This window comes from Cryptomeria japonica, chromosome 3, assembly GCF_030272615.1.
Source record: "Cryptomeria japonica chromosome 3, Sugi_1.0, whole genome shotgun sequence".
NCBI lineage: Eukaryota > Viridiplantae > Streptophyta > Pinopsida > Cupressales > Cupressaceae > Cryptomeria > Cryptomeria japonica.
This window is the reverse complement of record NC_081407.1, coordinates 13,781,307-13,802,065: the sequence shown is the minus strand read 5'-3', so window position 1 is coordinate 13,802,065 and position 20,759 is coordinate 13,781,307.

Below are 20,759 nucleotides of genomic sequence, written 5' to 3'. Positions count from 1 at the left end.
CATGAAAAAAATGTCCTTTCAAATCCCATTGGCATTCCACTTCCTAAGAAAGATCAAGATATCCTTTCCATCCTTTATGATGATCCCATTAAAAGTCCAGAGCAAAGCAACTTTAAAGAGGATTCCAATGATCTTCCTCCTTGTCAAGATCAAATTATTCCTTTAAATCCTCCACAAGATCCTTTTGTTCCTCCATCTCCTTGTTTTAATGCTCCATATACACTCCAAGATCACATTTCTTTTGATGATCCCATTATTTCTCCCATTCCATCTCTTGAAGAGTCTATCATTGAACCATGTCCACTACACGATCCTAATCCTCCTCATGATTCTAACATGTTAGTGCAAGATGTTCATGAACCCCTAAAATTAACAATGGGTTCTTCCACTTTGGTGCAATCTGATCCACTTCAAGATCTCATTATTTCTCTCATATCATATCCACCTCATAATGGACTCGCGTCTTCTTCCCAAAGAAAAGAGTATCCTACAAGTCAAGATATTCATAAAGGCAATGGAGTAGATCTCCATAAGCAAGAATCCCTTCATGTTAAAGAAAATATTAAGGGTCATGGCCTCAGTGAAATTCCTCAAGATGTGGGTACCCCTACTAAATCCAACATCCCTTCAAAATCCAAACATATCCCTTCCCCATCATACTTTCCATCCATCTTAGGTCCTTATATCCCTTCGTCCTCTATGCAAGGTTAGCAAAGGCACACATCCTTGAGTAAATTCCATCCATCCAAAAGAACTCCATTTCATTCATATCCATCCATACATTCCTTTCCCCCTCCAAGCAATTTGAATGCCAAGTATAAAAGTCATAAGTCTAGCAATCCACATGTATTCAAGGATCAACATGTCCAATATAATCGACATGTCAAAACAAAGAACAATATGATCTATAAAGAAAAAGAAATATCCAAAAGGCCACAAAGGCCCATTGAGCAAAATAAAGCAAAGTCAAAATATATATGGGTTCCTAAATCCCTTATGCAAGCAATGCACACCAAAGAACAACGAAAGCATGAAAAATCCAAAACAATGTGGGTTCCTAAGTAGCTTCTTGAAGCACAAAAAGAAAAATCCAACTTGGCATCCAAAATTGCTATTCCTCCATCTAAACCTCTCAAATTTGTTCCTCCATCACCTCCTTCTTCCATTTTGGGTCCTTATGTCCACAAATCCCTAGCTATTCCTTCATCAAAATCTCCATATCCAAAACCCACTCTTCCTCCATCAGTCCATCACACCTCAAGGTGTGTGCCAATGTTGATCTTGCCTTCATTTCCATCCACTAAAGCCCAATTCTTCCAATACCCTATCCATTATCCAATGCATATTTTCCATCCTTCGATCCCTTTGGTCCAATCCTTTGCATAAATCCTTGCCTTAGTTTCATCTCTTTTTCCATGTCCTTATCCTACCAACGTCTTTGAGCATACTTTTAAAGGTCATGGTCCATTTTTTTCAAGGCTACTATCCAAAAAAAAAACAATAATATGCTTGAGTCCTTCTTCCATCCCCTATCATTTGTCCATCTTCTATTGAAAAAGTCAAAATACAAAAAAAAAAGACAAAAGGAAAAAAAAATTAAAGCAAAAATAATTTGTCCACTGGTGAAAACCTGGCAAACAGGCGCCTTGGGCAAGTACCGTGATGAAAATCTGGCAAACAGGCATCATGCATAATCTATGAACTTCTTGCATACCATACTGGGGGACAGGTTTTATCCTATCATATCCTTTTGTCCTTCATTGTTCCATTATCCTATCGAACCCCTGTCATTACCCTTCATATCCTATTGTCCCTCATGTCCAGTTTCCCTTTCCACCTTTGATCTTGACAAGGTTGAGGATCGTCATGAGCATCATGCATCTTATATGTAGCTTTTAGTCCATCATAGCTTTTGGTCTTTATCCATTTGCTTATTATAACCTTTCATCCATATTCCCTAGCTTATTGCAACTTTCTGCCACTATCCCTTAGCCAATCCCGACCTTCAGTCCATGTCCCTTATCCATTCTTGGTCTTGCTTATCCTATCCATATCTTATCACTATCCATACACTCTTTTTCATTCCTTGATCTTGATCTGACATAAGGATGCAAAATTTAAACATGGTTTCAAAAACCTCTTGACATGTCCCTCATGCCATGTCACTGCTTTACATTGTCATATCCAGTCTCTTGTCCCATCACGCAATAGCCCTTGAAAATTGCATCTATATTGTCTCCATGATAAAAGGTTTTTGTCTTCCCTCTATCCACCATCATTTCAGAAAGCCTATTTATTCACCTGTCATATTCCTTGCCTTGCTAGACACTGGGGGCAAAATCATAAAAATTTGAAATAGTGTCCTGAAATAATCCAAAAACATTCAAAAAATGTCCTGAAATAATCCAAAAACATCGAAAAAATGCCCCAAAATAATTCAAAAACATTCATAAAATGTCTTGAAAAAATCCCTAAAAATCATATAATGTCCTGAAAAAATCCCTAAAAAATCATATAATGTCCTAAAAAAATCCCTAAAAATCAAATAATGTCCTGAAAAAATCCCTAAAAAGTCAAATAAAGTCCTAAAAAAACGAACAAAAAAATTGTAAAAAACTCAAAATTCCTACAAAGTGAAAAACATCAAAATCCAAAAACAAGTTCTTTGGCATTTTGTATTTTGTCAATAAATGGTCCCCTTTGTGCATAGACAGATCGCTGAGCATACGTCCAATGACAATCAATCAAACATTGTGCTTTAATGAAATCATGCATTAATAGATGAACAGTTCGACCAAGCAAGGATTCAACCTGATCACAGTTGTCACATAAATCCAAATAGCATCAACATTACCATTGGTCCTTGTCAACATTATCATAGGTCTTATACAGGATGTGGTATTCTCGAAACTAGACTGTGTCCTCTCTTTGACGAGGTACCGCATTCCCTAAAACCAGACAGTATGATCATTCTAGTTTTCCACTTTTGGCAATGACGATCAGAGTGTTTTTTTGACTTGGTTGAATTTGTGTGTCTTATCTTCTTACTGATTTATCTTTGGCTTCGATCATGTTCCTATGTTGCTCGATGATGTCACTGAGTGATTTAGAGTGACCGGGATGGTTCATAGTCCCTTTCCTTTTTGTTGTGTTTGCTGTTTGTGGAATGTTTGTCACAACCAGGGGCAACTATATCATTGGGTGTCTGTGATAAGTGCGTTCACTTTGTGAATGCTGCACATACCTCGACCCTTAATGTATGCACCCTGGGATGCTTCACTCATTCCTTGTGTGTGATGTGTCTGTCTTTTGCAAAAGGGGTTGTGTTCCAGCTTTGGCCTTCAATGCCATGATGCTCTGCATCCGCTTTGCTACAATAAATAAAGGTTCTCACCTACTTATGTGCATTTGTAAAAGCAAGTTTTCCTTCATCTCTAACTATCCTCTATCTAATTTCTTCTTACTAACATTTCTTCCGTCAGTCTTGGTAGTTTGTTCAGTCTAGTTCCACTGCTTTTCCTTTATGCATCTGACCTTCGATTTTTGATCCGTTCGAACCTATCATCTTCTGTCATTCTTATCGATCACTTGGCCTCTTTTCTGGATTTTTTCAGCCAATTCCTCGAGGGGGCATGCATATGTCATTGTTATTGTCTGGGGCATTTTCATTATTGTTCTTTGAAACAATGCTTAGAATCGCATTGTCTCAAAGAGGGGCGAAATGTAGACGTCTAAAAATGGTCAACGCCTGTGGAGTCATACTTTAACATTTGCGCATTGCCTTATTTTAGGGTTCTTGCGTCGCATTAACATTTCTTCTATGTTGCGCACTTGGTCTTTATCATTTGTGAGCATCGAGTTCTTCTTCTGCATTCCTCATTTTTCTCACTTTCGAATTAGGTCTTGTTGATAGCAATCTTCAGTCATGATTTTGGTCGATCTTATCCTATCGCATCATGGTGTGTGCTCATTTATCATCATTTTGGACATCATCAATCCTAATCAATGATGGAATTAGGGTTTTGTCCTCTTTTCAATCTTTCAATCATCTTTAGCTTGTTAGTAATCATTTGCAATTATCAACTTGTCAATCTTGTCATTTTGCGATCGATTCATCATCGATCCTTGTCCTTGTCAATCTTGTCATTTTGCGATCGATTTGTCATCGATCTTTGTCCTTGTCAATCTTGTCATTTTGTGATCGATTCATCATTGATCCTTGTCCTTTTCAATCATGTCAATTTGGATCAATTAGTCATTGTTCCTCGTGAATTGGCGCCTATCAATTTGATCTCCTTGTTAATCTTGGTCAATTTGTCATTGATTTTTGTCAACCAATCTCAATCATTTATCAACATTGGTCCTTTGTCAATCAGAATCATGATCGAACCTACATTAATTTCTTATGGTCTTGACCTAATTCCTTGTCCTCTTATTTCTAGGGTTTTATGATTTGTTCATTTAATCCTTTTCTTCTTCTTTGTGGGTTAAATAAATCTATTTATTTAGTCCTAGGTCTCTTTCATGAATTAATTAATGGATGAAAACCTATTAATTAATTAACCTAATTTCTATTTCTCCTATTTTCTTTAATTTTTCTAATATTTCCTCTAAATTCATTCCTTCATTTTCTCCTATGTTTATGCTTCCATTTGTTGCAATCATGGAAGCTATTTTCTCTCTTCCCTTTTGTCATGGGAATGGTATTTCAATCTTGTCATAATTTGTTATAATTTGTTATACACCTTGCATAGCAAATTGTCATAAATTTGTCATAATTTTGCCATTCTTGATTTGAATTTCCTTTCAAATCTCTTCATGCTAATCTTGTCCTCTCTCCAATTTGTCTATAAATTGGATGATTTTCTTCAATTAAAAGATCGATCAACCATGCTTCTAGTATCCTCACGCTATCAAAATCAATCTCGCTTCATGCTTTTGCACTTGTAGGTGAGATCCACATAAATCCGCTATTTGGAGGAGAAAGGAGAACAATGGAGGTCAAGGAAGGAGTTTTCTTCATATGGTTTGCATGTTTATGTTGAAATCTTGCTTTTCCTTCTTCTATTGCATGTATTGGGATTTCTTTCATAGCCTGTTAGTTTTTGTGGTTAGCTAATATAGTTTATGAATCTTATGTTCAAATTCCCTATTACACATGAAACTAAAGGTTTCTGATCAGATGATTCTTCTTTAATAGCTACAAACACAATGTCTTCATTAGCATCACCATTAGATTCCTCATCAGTGATACCACCATCAACTGCAATAAGACAATCTCTCTTTCCTTTTCCCTTGTACTTCTTGAACTTGTCTCATTTGTGCTCATTGTCACCATTTGGACAGTTAGCAGCTATGTGTCCAATCTTGTTGCATGCAAAACATTTCAAAGGTAATTTACCTCTAGGCAACCGCTGGGCCAACAAAGTTTCAAGCTCAATTAAACTGTCTTCATCACCAACTTCTCTGCTAGATCTAGATTCATAATTGTGACTAACATCTCTACTTTTTCTCATAGATGGGTTAGAAACATAAGCTCTAAATGCTGATTCAGATTTCTGAATACTACCATCATAACCATTTAATTCAAAAGCAGTAAGCTTACCAATGATGGAGTTGAGGGTTACCTTGGTTTTGTCAATAGATTTCAACTCATGAATGGTTGCAACTCGAATAGCGTAGACCGATAGTAGGGTTCTCAATACCTTACTAACTACTATGGCATTATCCATTTTACCACCAACACTCTTAATCTCACCAACTATCTCTTTTATCCTCTGACCATACTGTTGGATATTCTCACCTTCAGCCATCCACATGTAATCAAACTTCCCTCTTAGACTCTCTTCCTTGGTAATCTTCACATGTTCATCACCACTATAAATCTCTTCAAGTTTCTTCCATACCTCCTGTGCAATATTCAGACCATGAACATCAACATATTCAGCATCAGATAAAGAACTGATAATAGCCTCCAGTGCTTGATTATTTTCTTTTTTCTCTTTCTTTCAATCATTAGTCATATTCCCAATAGGTGCAACATATTGAGTATTAACATGTTCACATTATTGATTTCCAAGACTCTTGATATAAATTTTCATTCTGTCACTCCATTGTTGGAATTTTTGATAATGATGTTGTGATTGTCATTGATGGACACATACTTTCTTTGAGATCACTTTTTGTATGCATAAGTTATGCTCAACCGATATGTGTTCCAAACCGAAATTATGTATTGTAGCCTTTAGGCTATCGGTTTTTGCAGAAAGTGTCTACCGATCCCAAGCGGTATGAAGACCTCAAGTGGTTCGAGGATCTCAAGTGGTACAAAGGAACTGAAGTGGCAGTTATCGTTTTCCCAATCTTCATTTTTGGACAATCGATAATCGGTTTAATATTTGAACTGGTATTACTCTGTGATGAGTTACCAACCGGTAATCAGTAAAGTTGTATGAACTGGTAATACTCTGTGACGAGTTACCATCCACCGACCCTTTGATGGTGATTTTGTGCCATGTTATCAAATGTGTCTAGATGCAATGAACCTAGGAACTTGTGCTGTAATCCTATTGGACCGACATGAAATCAGATTCCTTTTTAAGGACATCATGTCTAGGGTTTTATGAGATGTAGCTGTTAGGGTTTTTGGTGGTTGATGAGTTTTTATATGTGCGATCTTAGAAGTGAAGATCAAGGCTGTGTACTGTAACAAAGTGTGGATTTACTAAAGACTGAAGTAATGTTGAAATGCATTAGCAATGAGCTATCATGGATCTAACCAAGCAGATTATGCTATTTGCTAGATCATTCACTTGTTGATTACTCACATCTTCGACAAGTCTGAAACCCTTAACTGGGTAGGCCCAGAAAAGCCTTTGTAAATCCTCTAACAAGGTGGTTCACATCTATGGATCATAAATCCTCTCACAAGGTAGTCTTTAATCAGACTTATCTCCTAACAGACATTGAGATTCCTAATAGGATCTGTTCTGGTGAAGAACATTGTATGACCTTAACCGATCTGACCTTAACTGGTCTAGTTACTATTCTGCAGATAGTTACTTGTGAGTTTCATCTCACAGTTGTTTTTCCCATTTGGGTTTCCACGTCAAAATCTCTTGTGTTATGGTGATTGTGCTTCTGTGGGTGAATGCCTTTTTTGTTGTCTGGTTTGCATTTGTGTTAATCGGTTTGTTAGTAAAATTGTTATACCAGTTTACTGCTAAATTGTTTAAGTGTTTAAGTTCACTATTATTTGGTATACTAATTCACCCCCCACCCCCCCCTCTTAGTATTCATCATCCATATCCTATATTTCTCTCTATTAAAATTTAGACCTTCCTTCTTCATCATGATCTACAAGATCTTTAACTCAAGTTGTTAGGCTTAGACCTTAGAGGACCTGAGAAGCTCTGATACCAATTGATACTATGATGAAAGAACAAGGATCCAGTCAACTACTAAGAGGTGGGGGGGGGGGGCATGAATCAGTAGATAGAAAAACTGATAAAACTTCACCAATCTCAAAATCAATCTCTCAAAGTAAACTTAGAACTATCAATACAATATCTCTGTCAAGATCAAAATTGTCAAGCTAAACCAGTTGACTGTTACAACAGATAACAATAATCAACTTGTAACTTACAAACATCCAAATACTTTTACTGATATAAGTAAAACTTCATATTGTTGCTGGTTATCATGACTTATCAAAGTGGAATAAGTAGTTAAGCAAATCAACCATAATGAAACATAGCCATAAAAACATTCACCACTTGACACAATAGTTTTGACATGGAAACCCAAATGTGAAAATCCACAGTTAGATGAGACTCACAAGATAACTATTTGAACTCTTCTAAAGTTCACCCTATTAGGAGCCAAGCCTATTAAAGCTTTAACAAAAAGTCTTGTTAAGAACTGATCCTATTAGGAACCACCCAGTTAAGGGATTGATTATAATGCCTTGTTAGAAGAAATACCCTGTGAGGAGTAACCTTTGTAAAGGATTTAGAATCCAAGCTAATGGATCACTTTGTTAGAGGATTTGAATAACACCAGGCTTGTTAGAGCTTACCCAATTAAGGGATTTAACTGTTGTAATTGTTAGAAAACAACAAGAGTTTGTTGATCTATTTGAATAGCACTTCACTTGCTTGTTCAGATCCTTTTCATGCTCCTATCTGCCTTTACTCAAACTGCAAACACAACATATGGTTCGGCAACCACACACTTAATTCTACTTTGCCAACACACTCAAACTAAAAAAACTCATTGATCTTATAAACAAATCAACTTAGGTCAGTAACACAACAAAAACCTAATTTTCATAGAGATTACAAACAAGTCAGTTCAAGTATGATTGTTGGATTACATAACAATCTCTACACATCATTCAAGAAAGCCTTGACCACTCCTTGATCACCGCTTCATCGAACTTAGTAACTCATCACGCGCTTTGTATTATATGTAGTATACTTGCTCATTCCCAAGAAAAAAAAATGTTACCTCAACGTGCCAAAATCACTTTGAAACTCTCTTCATACAATATGCATACGTGTCATAATCATTACCACTCATCATCAGATCATAAACCAATAGAACCAATTCACCAAACTTAATCAGTTAGGGTTTATCAAAACAACAGGTGGGATTTACCTGTTCAACTCTCCAATACTTATCAATATCGGTTCACTCCACAAACTAACCTACCGGTTACTGTTTCCTTTCACTAGCTCTTCCTACCGATTACAAAACAACATTACAACAACATCATTACCGGTTAATTAACATCAATGGCAATATAACAAATTATTAATGCAATCTTCATGGAAATGCCAACACAGTATGTATAAGATCAATAATTTCATTAGATATATTATGTATGCTTCTGAAAGAAGTTATAACTTGCTCACCCATTTGATATTCTCTACATACCGGATTATGAGGCTTGATAATCTTGTGAAAATCTCTGACAACCTATGTTGAACTGATCTTCACTATGCAATCAAAATTCATGTGACACATCCTCTTATGCCATAGCCAACTTTCATCAATCTGAGCAATCAAGCAAGCCTTCTCACAAAAATTCAAATGAAAGATATTTCCTTTAGTTTGAGTTCTGGATGCAATTTCCAATCCAGATCTATTGATAATCTTGCACTTTCCATCTTTGAATTGTAAATGAAATCCTCTATCCACCATCTAACCTATACTCAAATGATTATGCTTCAAACCTTTAACATAATAAACATTGTCAGTATTAGTCTTACCATCCAAGGATATTGTTCCTTTGCCTTTGATCCTACATGCCTTGTTGTCTCCAAATTTGGCTAGTCCACCATCAAATTCTTGCAGAGTCAGGAATTTCCTCTTGTCGCTAGTCATGTGATGTGAGCAACCACTGTCTATAACCCATTTTTCCTTCTCTTCAATTTTAGCAGCTAGAGCCTTCTCCTTAGCATGATTTGCATCAATGACAGGTTCCGAAGAATCATCCTTGATAGCAATAAAGACCCAATCTTTACCGGAGCTTCCATTATCGTATCCACTCACAGGTTCATCATCATCATCATCAGTAATACCAATCTTTATCACCAACATAGTAACATTATTTATTCTTATTCCTTCTAAATCTAGGCTTACTCTAATATTCCAGATTAGGTTTATAATTCCTAATAAATCTTTATTGATTCCTAGCAGCTCTTTTAGGACATGTAGAAGCAAAATGACCAATCTTATTGCATGAAAAACATTTAAAAAGAACTTTTCCTTCATACTTACTTCCAATTTGTCCTTTAGGGATTATTCTAGCAATTAGGGATTCCAACTCTTCAAGTTCTCTATCTTCTCTCTCAATGTCTTCCAAATATTTAGCATATAACTCCTTTTAGTCTACCTTCTGCTTACCAGAGGCCGATGCTCTAAATGTAGTCTTTGTTTTAGTAGCACTTTGATCTCCAAGTTCAAAAGTAGTCAACTTCCCAAGTAATGTATCTCTGGTAATAGGGGTATTTGATATTGTTCGAAGTTCATTTATTTCAGTAGCCTTCGTTTTGTATGTTGGAGGTAGAACTCTCAAAATATTTGACACAACCTCATCCTCATTAAAATTTCCACCGCAACACTTGATTCCCATGATAGTCTCATTCACTCTATCCATAAAAAAACTTACCTTCTCATCTTCTTCCATCTTCAAAGTTTCATATCTCACCCAGTAATCTTCAAGTTTATCAATCTTTACTACTTGGTCACCTTCATAAAGATTTTCAAGCTTCAACCAGATCTGTTTTGCATTTTCTAGCTCTATGACATTTAACACTTTCTCATCTAATAGGGCACTTAACAATGCTTCTTTTTCTTTGATATCATTATCAACTTTCTTCTACTCATCAAGAGGTGTCAAATTTCCAAAATTAGGATCATGAGGTGTGTACCCTTTCTCTGTTATCTCCCAAACTTCATCTCCAAGACATCTCAGATAAATCTTCATTCGCTCCTTCCATATATTATAATTTGTGCCATCAAATCTGGGACTCTCCTTTCGGTAGGGATTGAATGTCGAAGTTGATGCCATCAGATCTCCTCAAGCGGTTAAGATTTTTTAGAGAGGACCTTTCTCTGATACCAATTGTTAGAATCTATAATACTAATAATGAACTATAGGAAATCTGAGAGGGGGGAGGGGTGAATCAGTTTTCCACAAGTTACAAAATTAATGTAGATTATAAACCATTTACCAGAGAAAAATATATACAACACAATGAAAGATAAAGCATGAAAGCACAAAACACACAACACCAATATTTTTAATGTGGAAAACCTAGTAAAGGAAAAAACCACTGTGGGAAAACCTACCCACAGTTAGATAATACTTCTGCAATAGTATGCAAAATAATTATAATGGGGATTGCACTTGCAATCAGGCCAACCGCTTAGACCTCACTGCTCATCACAAAAAGAAGTCTCATTGACTTACATAAAAATCAGAATACAATTCAGAGAAAATGAATTGTGAAGATAGCATCTCCTAAATGCTTAATACAATTCCGGTTAAGCACATATGTCTGCACTGCAACTCTAAATCCTTCACACCCTTTGCTGAATGATATATCTTTGTTCACACAATTACCTCTCTCTCATATTGTAGACATAACCATACCTTCCATATAATACCATACCCAATTACATGAATAAGTCGCCTATAAATATAGATCATCAACCTTAATAACAAGGTCAGCTAAACCATAAACCCATAAAAGATAATTACAAAAATTACATCACATTATACCAACGGACCAATATTATGATTTACATTACATAGAATGGACCTAATACAAATTCCCAATCAATTATATCTATCGAAAATTCTGCTAAGACCAATATTAACACGTTTCACCAATCGGTAGAAACCCTCAGTGAAAATAACACAAAATAACCAACCTGATCCAAATACGATCACCAAATAATCACACCAGCCAATGCGAAGCCACAAAACAATTAGGACATGATAAAGAACACCTTCATCACATTAGGAACCATTTCAGTAAGCTAGACCAAAATCACTTAACCATTCCATTGAATATCAGCAACCAGTAAAGCCAACCGATACCGGGAATATGTACCAGTAAACCAGAACATAAGCGATAGCTTTCAGAGCACCAAATCATGAACCGACTCAATATGACAAGAAAATAATCATCCTGAATAACCATCCAAAACCGAAACCAATGATCTAATCATACCGGATCAAAATTAGGCCAAAACCAAGTCCAATCGGAACAAGAACCAATCGGGATAGGTTCAACCGGGATAGCAGCAACCAACTGGGAAAGAACCATACCCAATCAAAGCACAGTGTTGACATCAATGACAACACATGATCACTATTGCCAACAAAACCAATCAACCACAACACCATAACACCAAAAATTTTATGTGAAAAAACCTGAAAAAGGGAAAAACCATGGTGGGATTTGAACCCACAATATTATTATAGTATGGCTAGGAGTATGATAATATTACATAAGGTGAATGCACTTGCATTTAGGCACACTGTCAAGAGCTCACTACTCAAATACAAAAGGGATACAACCCAGAGGAAGGCTCACTGCCTTACAAGTTGTTACAATTGATTACAATAATGAATGAACTAAAGAATAGCATCTACTAATGCCAAATAGTAGTTCCGGTTAGACTCAATTTGACCTCTGCAACTGTTTTGCCTTTTTGTTATATTTTCCTGCACTGTCATACACCAGAGTACCAAATCAATTTATCACATTCACCAAACTTTGCACATTAATTATACATACTTCTCACACTCATCTCATACATCAAAATTCTCAAATAAATCGGTCTTATATATTCACATCAACAAAATGAATCATGTTTCATGTCGGCTTCCAAAAACCGCATAACATGCAACATGAAATGTGTAATCTTAAGTCAGCTCAATCCTCCACAAATCCATATGTGGAACTAAGCAAAATGATAAAAATCTTCACACAAGTTGGCCCAATCACCTCAAACACAAAACCAATCACCGAAATCAACTCTAAGATTTTGCAACACACGTTACACCCAAATAGATCTACTCTTCTTGAATTACCGGATTCCATACCTTTAATCTCACTCATGAATCAACACCTTCTATTAGGATTATGAAATAACCTTCCTCGAACCTTGAATCATTTGCCTCTATCACTGCAATCAAAGTTACACAACCAAAAACAAGATATGCAAATTGTACTCATACTCTACCAGTTATTGTGTTCCACCTTCTAGACTTATGCCTTATGAACAATATGACTTCCAATAAATCAAATCTATGTACATTAGATATGATTTCTGAACTGGGTTGCCATTGATGGCAACACTGTGAAAAATAAATTATACACTCAAAACTGCAAAACTTTAAAATTTCAAACTCTCCCAAAATTCTCCAAGACTCTACAAGCTCCCTTGAGAATTTGCACCATTTTTCACTCCGCTCTCTCTCCCTTTGACAACAATGCCAAAGATAGGAATCCACCAAAACTTATATACAAGGATATCTATGGTTGCTTACAAAAATTTGAAAATATCTGCAAAAATTGTCCTTAGGGACAACAAGTGATTATCCCATACCTTCTTCAAACTCTCCAAAATACTGATCATCCCATTGAAAAGATAGGTGTGCATCTTTTCTCCTCTTCTCTCTTCCAAAACACTCTTATCTAGAGCATCCTTTGCATCTTGCATACTGCTCATCAGATAATCTATCTGAGGAGTAATAAGACTCATCACTTTTCCCACTCTACTCAAAACTATGTCCTTTTCCTGACTTAAAATCTTAATCTTATCCAATATACCCAAAACTTATGGTTCAAAATTGCTAGTCAGGACTAGTTGAGGTGCATATGACTGAGATATGCTAGCTAGCTGTCCTTCACATTCTCTTATTTTTTTGTCAATGTCCATAGTAAACTTTGTAAAAATTAGACATGACTTGTATATTTGACCACCTTCATCTAATGCATCTTGAATACCCTTCATAGTAGTTATTAAACTTACCCTATCACTCTCAATCATCTTCAAAAATGTTTTGTCTCATAGCATTAAACTGATTCAAAACTCAAGTATATGTTGCCTTCTCCAAAGACACAAAATGAAATTCTACAACATTCAATATACTTCTAAGCTTATCGAAGGGATTATCAGATGTGTCCGGTTTAAATGATGGCAACATTTTCTCCAATACACCTCCCGCCAATGTTATTAACTCTTTATTTATGGTATGGGACTTGAGTAAGTCCTCACTGGCTTTTTCTTGTCCAAGAGTTTCTAGCTTCAATTCTTGAATCAAAGATAAAGAACTCGGATCAATAGGCCCTTGAGAAAAATCATTTATATCAGTAGAAATCTATTTTCCTTTGTCAGCTACAGTGTCTCTTGCCACTATCATTGGAGTCTGATCATCCTTCTCCTCTCCTTTCACCTTTCCTTCTACCTCTACACTTGCATCTTTACCATCATCTTTACCCTTTTCAACATCAATTGTCTCCTCAACTGTCATTTCTAAAACAACTTCTATCACTGGAGGATCCTGTTCAACTTCACCAGAGTTATCAATCCTCTGATCAACATCAACTATTGCATGTACTTTTCTCTGCTATGCCAAAATGGCCTTCTCAAATGTTTGATCTTTTTGCACATCAGGAACGACTGCATGAACTTCCGGAACATATGTATCCCATGATTTCTCTCCTTATTGAGTGTCATCATGTGACCGATTCACATCATATCTGTGATCTATCAAAAATTGTCTCAAAATTTCTTCAGTCTCTTTAGTCACTTCATCTATTTTACCAAGCATGATTTTATTGACTCTCTTCTTGCTTCTGAATCTCTCCTTTGCAAAATTTAGCAGTCTAACAACCTCATCTTTAGAAATTACAAAACTCAAATTCACTAATACATATTCCTTTATTCTTTCATCCTCTAATCTTTTTGTATGCCTCCTTGCATCCAAAATGTCATATAGGCTCTTAGGTATCATGGATGATAATTCTATTAATGATTTACTATAAACATCCATGTACTGTACAACTGCTTCCTCTATAGCTCTTTGATCTTTATCATCAAAATTTTCATAATATACAGGCATGTTCTTCAAATTACCATCCTTAATAACTTCATCAATTATTTCATTCAAAGTCATTAGGGGCACAACATCATAAGTACCTTCAACTTTTCCGGACTTCAAAGCTTCATCCAATTCAGAATTTTGCTTCTTTCTCGCTCTGGCTCTACCAGATGGCTCAACTTCAGCTCTTGGCTTCTTGGATGATTGGGCTCATCCAGATTGAGGCCTCCTCACTACCCTAGCATAGGTAGCTATTTTCTTTACCTCTTTCACTACTTCATCAGATTCAAATTCTATATCCTTGGCAGTGGCTACAACATATTCTCTTTGTGGTTTCTTTGTCTTCCTCTTCTCAACTCCACCAACTGACTTGGCTTGTGGCTTTAGGTGGAGGAATATTCTTCTGAGCATCAGAGGTAGGTGTAGAATGGGATTACCTTGGCTTGAATTTCTTGGGAGGAGTGGAGACAAGTTTTGAATTCTTAGGCTTTACCATGTCCTCCTCCTTCAATATATTTTTCTCCCTAGTCCTTTGAACAACTTCTTTTGATATTCCCATTTGTTCAGCAAGCTCTTCAACTTCCTTTCCAACTTTCCTCTTCCTTGCTCAATTAATTTCTTGTGCAAAATCCATATCCTTCTCTTTGAAAGTATCGAACCTCTCTTCCTTCTCATCTATCGGTTTGCTCAACAAGTGTTGAGCATATGCATCAAGTGTATTTCAATCTACCCCATACCCCATGGGCATGATCCAAATAGTTCTAGGTTCAACTGCCTCCATGTGATATTGATCTTTGTCTACCATAAAGCATATTGCGATCTCATATTTTTCAATAATATCTTTTGGGATCCTCTCCCTGCTCTGCATCATTTCTTGAAATGATTTAAAGTATCCCCACAAATCATATTTCTGAGCTACAGTATCAACCAATCCTTGCAAACCTTCTTTTATTTGGACTTCCACTAATTTATCATAATCCCACTGTACTTTTCCTATTCTAAGGATTTCATTCAAGAAGTAAAGTGTTAAATAGACAATCAAAGAACCAAATTTGAAAGCATGTTTCTTATCTTGTTTTATCTTCTCCAGGTTCCTCATTAGCTCACTAAGAAGCACTCCACATAGATCATACCATTTGTCCTCCTTAAGCATCTGAAAGGCTATAAATATAGTAGTACTGGATACTAAATTCTATCTGCTAGATTGGTACACCTTGTATTGTGTCATCATTGAGGAAAATCTCACATCATGTTCAATGATATCACTAATTTTCCATCGAGCGACTGTCATGATAGAATCTAATAACCTATGTTACTGTTTTGTTTTGAAATTTCCTCAGACTGAGGATCTCACTGATTGCATTCAAACAGGTTACAACTTGAATGGCTTGCTTCATGATCTTGTGAGGTCTATCCAGCCATATAAAATCATCGTGGATTCGGCTCAAGATGTACCTAACCCATTCGGGTTCATCAAGCACCAAAAAATGAATAAACTAGATGAAATCCTTATCTTGCAATGATTTGAATTTGGGCTTCAGATTCCCCATTCCATCCATCATATGCTTGGCGTATAGTGATAGCATGTTCGCATTTCCAATCTCCTCGATATTACAATGAATATATCCCCTAACATCTTCATTATGCAACACACCATATGGTACAGAAGAAAATGCACCTTTCGGATCATCTTCAATGGATTTGAATGGATGTCGCTTAAACACTGGTCTTTCCCTTTCAGTGATCTCAACTATCAATAGGGTTGCAACACTAGATATAAATGTCATTTTGAAATTAGGGTATGAAAAATAACTTGAACACAAGTACCTTCTCAAATTCAACTAGATGACAGATCGCTTCAAGCTCTGTTATCACTGCTCAATCTTATTCGCCTTTCTCTATTGCTCTTTCTCTTAGTTTGCAATGTGAAGAATGAATGATTTAAATGCCTTTTTATCCACTGAAAACCTAACTTTAAGTTGTAATAAATGGACAACCCTAAAGGCTTTCCAGATACCTTGCTTCTCAAGAATTCATCATCAGATACTCTGATAGGCATGTAATCTTCCAGATACCAACTGCACAACTAAGTTCCATCATCTGCAACCATCCTCAACCGGTTATAGATTTCCAAATGGGGTTTTTTAAGGATCTGCATGAAAATATTCCCCCCTAAGGCCAAGATGCTCTAGTTACTAGATGAGGTTCCAACACCGGAATCGGGTGTGGAGCCATTCTGAACATTTGAATCTTCCTTCTTAACCCACATCTTCTTATGCTTCTCTCTAACTTCTTCAACCTTTGCTTTGCCCTTTTCATCTGATATGTTCTTGTCTACCAGAGCATTCTTGCTTACATTCTTACTTCTGCAATATTTTGCAATGTGATCCGATTTGTTGCATGCATAGAAAATAACATTTCATTGCATAGGCCTAAAGTTGATTTGATTTGGTCTCATTCTACATTGATTAGAAATATGTCCAAATATTCCACAAGCATAGAATCTCTTATTCTGGAAATTATTCATCACTGTTCTGCACATGTTTGACTTATGACCAAAGTTTTTGCATATGAAACATTGACCGGTAAAGGTAGGACCATTATTCATCACATTATTCATCATCCTATTATTTATCTTATTTTTGCATTGACTTGTCATATGACCAGATTTACCACAAACAAAATATTTACCATTGAATTTAGAGGCATTAGGCTGTCTTACCAGAGGTTTCATGTTCTTCTGATGATTTCTTTGATCAGAACCGGAGGATTCTCCTTTCTCATATCCAAGTCCTTGTTATTGTGAGGATCCAGTTATTATTGAGAGGGGGGGGTGAATCAGTGATAACAATAAATTGCAATCTTTCACCAATCTAAAAACACTTCCCAAAAACAGTTCATAACCAGTACCGGTACCTACTCAATCAATCACTTAAAGCAGATTTACCAAACTACTCTTTATGTGTTCATCAACATGTATGCAATGTAACGATATCAAATCCACACATAAACAAATCAACCACCATATGGACACTGAGATTTTTCATGTGGAAACCCAAATGGGAAAAACTATGGTGGGAATTGGTACCCACAAAATATTTGCACTCTTATGGAATGCACCCTGTTAAAGGCCTAGATCAGTTAGGAGCTTTATAATAATGCCCGGTTAAGAGCAGACCCTATTAGGAGTCACTCGGTGAAGGGATTTTAACCTCAGCTTTATTAGGATCTCTACATTGTTAGGAGTAACCTTCTAAAGGATTTAAACCCAAACTAATGAGCCACCCCATGAAGGGATTTACAAGATCAAGCCTGTTAGGACCTACCCGATTAAGGGATTTTAATATTGCTGCAACTGTTAGGAAACAATAGATAAATGATATGATCAATTCACTCTTAGCTTGCTAGTATAGATCCATTTCAGCTCCAATATGCTTCACACATGCAAACATCTCAATGTGGTTCAACACACTCTCCTTCTCTAATCACCAATACAAAATTTGTTCTCAATCTTGACCTAAATAAAATTTACAATTAGGTCAGTTACAAAACCCTAACAACATTCAAAATACATTGAATTTACTTCATAAATAATATCAGATCATTACAAATCATTTATAGATCATCATACAAATTATTACAACAAATTTCAAGACAATTACAACCATTGAATGATCATAACACATCACTGCATATCGATCTGATAAGCTGTCAAACCCTTATAACATTCTGCTAAGCACTTCATTGTTTCCCAAGAAATTCGCCCCTTGTATGTGCGTAAATGCAATATTATCATCACACATGGTATCTGACACGTTACCACTAAGTAATGAACGTGATAAGATCCATCGTCGTACCATAAAACATCATCAGTTAAAGATCTTGTTACCGATTCTCCAACCTTGCACTGAATAAATAGTAGTCAATTAAAAACATGACTTCCTGTTCTCCAAACATGATGCGGTTCTAGTCATAGACTCATTACAATGTCATAATCATACATTCCAAACTGCAATGCCTAACTCAACATGGATCTCTACTGCAACCATCTCCTTCATTGTTCCTGCTTACTGGTTCACTGTCAACTTAGCAAACATTCCATTACCGGTTAGGCTTAGATACTTAAATAGCTTAGATGATATACCAAACATACACAAACATGGTTGCCATCAATGAAAACACAAATAACTGATCATTAAGCATCATATCATAATTATATCATCACCAACAATCCATCAATATATCATCCTTTACCGGTACATCATCAACTCCATCTGTTATGCCAATATGCCTTGCATGTCTTTCCCATGTCTCTAATCTTCCAACATCTCATCTAGCCTGACTAAGCTAGCTTTGAATTTTTCTTTGTACTCATTAGCAGTAGAGAGCTCATCTCTCAGAATTATGATTTTCCTTTCAAGTTCTTGTCCATCATTCTTGCATTGCACCAATTCAAGTTTCAACTGATCATTCTCATAGTTCGATCTGTAACATTCATTAGATCTATCCTTCAATGACTGAGTCAGATTTTCCTCATTCTTCTTCCTGTCTTCAATCTCCTTTGTCAGCTTCATCACAATGGATTGCATCTCATTCTTCGGGATTGCATTCTCTCTAGCAATCTTCTCACATTCATCTATGTTTTCTTGTAGGTCTTGATTATCAATGCTTTGTTCTTCTTTCTCCTTGAGTTTATCCATCAGTTCCTTTCTCTTCTCTCTTGATGTGCTCACTTGTTCTTTCAAATATTCAATGAAATTTTCAGCTGCTTCTAGATTTCTTCTCAGGCTACTCTTCTCTTTCATAGTTGCACCAACATCTTCAAGTGCCACAGTAAGTTGCTTCTGCAAACCAGAGTCCATTGATTCAATCTTCTGGATCTTCCTCAAGCTGTTAGGATTCTTCTGAGGAACTAAGTCCCGATACCAATTGTTGGAATCAATGAAAACTAAGAGGGGGGTGGGGTGAATCAGTGTTTTGTAATTTACAAACTTATTAAGTTGATTCTTAAACCACCAGATGCATAAGAGTGAAAGTAAAGTGCAAAAACATAAACTAATCAACCACAACACCATAACGCCAGAATTTTTATGTGGAAACCTGGAAAGGGAAAAACCACGATGGGGTTTGAACCCACAATATTATTATAATATGACCAGGAGTATGATAATATTACATAAGGTGAATGCACTTGCATTCAGGGGCACTGCCTAGAGCTCATTGCTCGAATACAAAAGGGCTACAACCCAGAGGAAGGCTCACTACCTTACAAGTTATTACAATTGATTACAATAATGAATGAACTAAAGAATAGCATCTACTAATTCCAAATAGAAGTTTCGATTAGACTCAATTTGACCCCTACAACTGTTCTGCCTTTTTGCTCTGTTTTCTTGCACTGTCATACACCGGAGCACCAAATAATTCAATCACATTCACCAAACTTCGCACATTTATTATACAGACTTCTCACACTCATCTCATACAGAATAATGCTCAAATGAATTGGTCTTATATATCCGCATCAACAAAATGAGTCATTTTTCATGTCGGCTTCCAAAAATGCATAACACACAACATGAAACGTGTAATCATAAGTTGGCTCAATCTGTCGACAAATCCATATGCAAACCTAAACAAAATGATAAAAAGATTCACACAAGTCATCCCAATCACCTTGAACATGAAACCAATCACCAAAATCAACCCTAAGATTTCGCAACACACATTACACCCAAATAGCTCTACTCTTCTTGAATTACCGGATACCAGACCTTTAATCTCGCTCATGAATTAACACCCGATATCAGGATTATGGAGTAATCTGCCTTGAATCTTGAATGATTTGCCTCTATCACCGCAACCAGAGCTACACAACCAAAATCAAGATATGCAAACTGTACTCATACTCTACCAGTTAATGTGTTCCACCTTCCAGACTTATGCTTTATGAGCAATATGACTTCCAATAAATCAAATCTATGTACACCGGATATGATTTATGAACCGGGTTGCCATCAATGACGACTCCTAAGCATTCCTCATGCATCAATCTTCACCAAAATATTGTCTCTTGCCAACAAAAAGAGCAATCTAGCATAACTTGTCACTCTAGAACTTTAATGCCTAGTGA